At 44.5% G+C, this 3381-nt stretch overlaps 1 long non-coding RNA gene across 1 annotated transcript; it reads left to right on the forward strand.

Annotated features, from left to right (window-relative positions):
- The first annotated feature begins 292 nt into the window (after positions 1-292).
- On the forward strand, positions 293-997 carry LOC132469994 (uncharacterized). Its single transcript, XR_009528546.1, has 2 exons — positions 293-653; positions 749-997. It is a non-coding gene; the product is annotated as an uncharacterized LOC132469994 (long non-coding RNA).
- Positions 998-3381: the final 2384 nt, after the last annotated feature.

Here is a 3381-nt window from a genome sequence, read left to right on the forward strand (position 1 = left end):
TGAAACATTTTGTGTGTAAGTTTTATAGTTAATTTGTCTTACACCGGTCGCATTTCTATGCCGTTTTATGTCTGTGAATAGCGTATGAAGCAAGCTAACGCTGACCCATGAATGTCCGGTGAATGCAACTTTTCCCTCTCAATTTACCCTCGTCTTGCACCCTTGGCAAGCGGAGCGAGGTATGTTGGTTTATTGTATGCCTTTAGTGTGATTATGTTTAATTTTGGTGTCTTTATGGAAGTGAAGCAAATAATGCAAACGTTTAAGTTTTCTTTGTTGTGCTGAAATATGTTTTCAGTCATTCTTTTATTTGTGAACATGGAAATTGTACTGAACTGATGTTAATATATTTGTGCAAAAGTGCAACCATTTTGTGTTTGTGCCTAGATGTTATCCTGCAAGGGAACTCGTCCAGCTTCAGACATGAAGTACTGAGCAAACTTCTCCCTCACTGCCAAAACATCTCTGCCAGCATTGTTGGTGCCAAGGCGAGGTGCGTTCTGGAGACCTTGTGATGGCTCAGCTGTGAATGTTCCAGTAGATGACCTAGCCGGTATTGTAGTGCTGGCATCCCACCTCAGAAAGTTATGCAGCATGCAGGTGGCCTTTACCACGTTCTCTGACACTTCTGGAGAGACACACAGCACCCGACGGTACACTCTCCATTGGGATGCCAGTATGCCAAACGCACACTCGACCATTCTGCGCACGTGAGAGAGACGGGTGTTAAACACTTTTTTTTCTCCAGTGTTGTAGCCAGGGTATGGGCGCATGATGTTACGGCGCAAGGGGAAGGCTTCGTCTGCCAGAAACACATGAGGCATCGGGCCAAGATGTTCTGCCCCTGGGAGGATGGAGTCATCCGGGATACCCAATGTGTTCTGCCGTAGGGCAGTACCAAAAGCGGAGGAGGAGAGGGTTCCCCCATCACTGTTTCTTCCATAGGCCCCGATGTCAACAAGCCTGAAACAGTACCTGGCGTCGACTACAGCCAGAAGGACGATGGGAAAAGTGCCTTTGTAATTGTAATAAAGAGTGCCACTGGAGGGAGGAGCCTCAATTACTACGTGTTTCCCATCCATTGCCCCTAGGCAGTTAGGGAAATCCTGCTGTTGGAATCCAGTGGCTATCTTTCTCCACGCTGCTTTGTCTGGAATAGGCATGTAATCTGACAGGAGGCAATCCCAAATAGCTGTGCAGACCTGATGAACTATGCCTGCAACAGTGCTGGCACCCATCCCGAAGGCGAAAGCGATGGACCAGAATGAATCGCCAGTTGCCAGATACCTGCCCAAAGAGCGATATTTAGTTTAGTCTGAAACAATTGAGCAAGCACGCATACACCTGTTGATCTTGATTGTAGCCGTTAGCAGTTAGATAGCAGTTTCCATTTCATTTGCAGGCCTGACAGTCAGGTAGGTAATGCTAGCAGTCTACATCCTGTCCAGCGAGGGACGCTATACATATAAAATAGGGCTACTCTGAGCACCTTTAAAACAAGACTGAAGACTTTTATGTTTGCTTTAGCTTTGTGCTAAATCTTAAATACATTGCAAATTTAAATTTGCCTTTATATTATATTTTAATACTAAAATGCCTTTTTTACTTCCTATTTTACCCATTTCTTTCCATATGTTTATCTATTATTTTATTTTATTGTATGACAATGTTTATATGTGAAGCACTTGAGTCTGCCTTGTGTATGAAAAGTGCTATATAAATAAAGTTGCCTTGCCTTGCCTACGTATGCTGAAAAAGTGAGAACAAGCTCTGCAACACCAAAGAGTATGGGAGGCAAGACAACATAGCTTACATTAGACCTGTTGCTAGGTAACCTACTACCTGCTTGTTACTAGTAATAATAATGATAGATTCAATTTATATAGCGCTTTTCACACACTCAAAGCGCTTTAAGTAGTAGTAGTAAAATAAGCTACGAGACATGCGTCTGATTTCATAGTCCTTTTTATAAATATATTTGCGGATTTACCTTAAACAAATGCTGAGTCGTTCCTCTGGACTGATGGCTTGCCTCATGTGGGTGTCTTGCCTAATTATTGAAGGCGCAACGATGCGCAACAAGGTTTCAAATTGACTCTTGTCGAGTCTGAAATACGCACTGAACCGTGCATTATCAAACCGTAGCAGTAGTATATAATAACACCTCTCTGGGTCAATTCGTATTAATAACCACTTCCGGTTGGGGGGGAGGGGGGAGGTGGGGTGGTGTGGTGTTTATGATGGGTCATAAACCATAAAACCCCCCCCTGCATTGGTATGTCATGTATAATGCCTGTGTTGAACCTGTAGGGGGCGACAGGGTGCGGGATCTATATAATCAAGGGGTGTGTAATTAGTGCAGGGGTGGGTGGGTGGGTGTGTACCTCAGATAGTTTAAAAGGGGTGAGACAACTGCTGTAGGGTCATAGCATTCAGCAGGTTGTCGGCAGTGTTCTTTTCGTTCAACATGGACTGCTCATCAGAAGATACCCACGGATCAAACAGCGCTAATTGGATGTATAGGGACCCTCGCACCCTGTCGCCCCTGTCTTCTCCCACCATGGACTACTCTGCATCGAGCATTGTGGACGCTGAAAGCCAGTTATCTGAGGGTACGTCCAGCTTTAGTACACCTGTGTCTAACTATGTCAATAGTTATGGAGATGCGGCACTGCTTAATGCTCCGCTCAAAAGAACGAGGCCTGTTTCAGGCTTGAGAGACCGGAGTGCTGGGGATTCATTCACACACGTTGGCGAATACGGCTTGGAGTACGTAATATCATGGGTCGATGGATGGGTCATTTTGAAAGTTAAAGATTGTGCTACAGAGTGGCAGTTGAACGTTCATGAGTGGATTTTTTTCTTTGAGATTTTATGCCCCATGCTAGACGGTGTCAGGGGCACTTGGCATGCAGGAACCCATGTATTCAATTGGACTTTGCAGTATGAATCGAGGATTCATCGCATGGATGCAAACTATCATACGAAGAGTTCATTTTTTTCAGACGCAGTGTTGATACAGACGAGCTACCACAGTGCTATGATATGCATTGCATCGGTAGCTCTCCTCTACGCACCAGTGTTTTAAAAGCAGCTGATTATTTTGATAATGTCTTTTTCATACAGTGGGCTGATTTGTCATCACTACGTGCAATTTTTGCAGAGATTGATTCATTGGTTAAGACGAATGAAGAGCCAGGGCGCACATCTGATGAATACAGAATGCGCCTGTTTGAGCCGACTGGTGCTGATGAGGGGGTATATGGTGTGTTTGAGTATGTTTAGGGCTATGTTACCATTAGAAAATGTCTTAGAGGTATAAGAAAGCGGGCTACATGCTAGTAGTATTAAGTGTGTTTTAAAGGGGGCGCTGCTGAGCTT

Source organism: Gadus macrocephalus, chromosome 12, assembly GCF_031168955.1.
Source record: "Gadus macrocephalus chromosome 12, ASM3116895v1".
In the NCBI taxonomy this organism is placed as follows: Eukaryota; Metazoa; Chordata; class Actinopteri; order Gadiformes; family Gadidae; genus Gadus; species Gadus macrocephalus.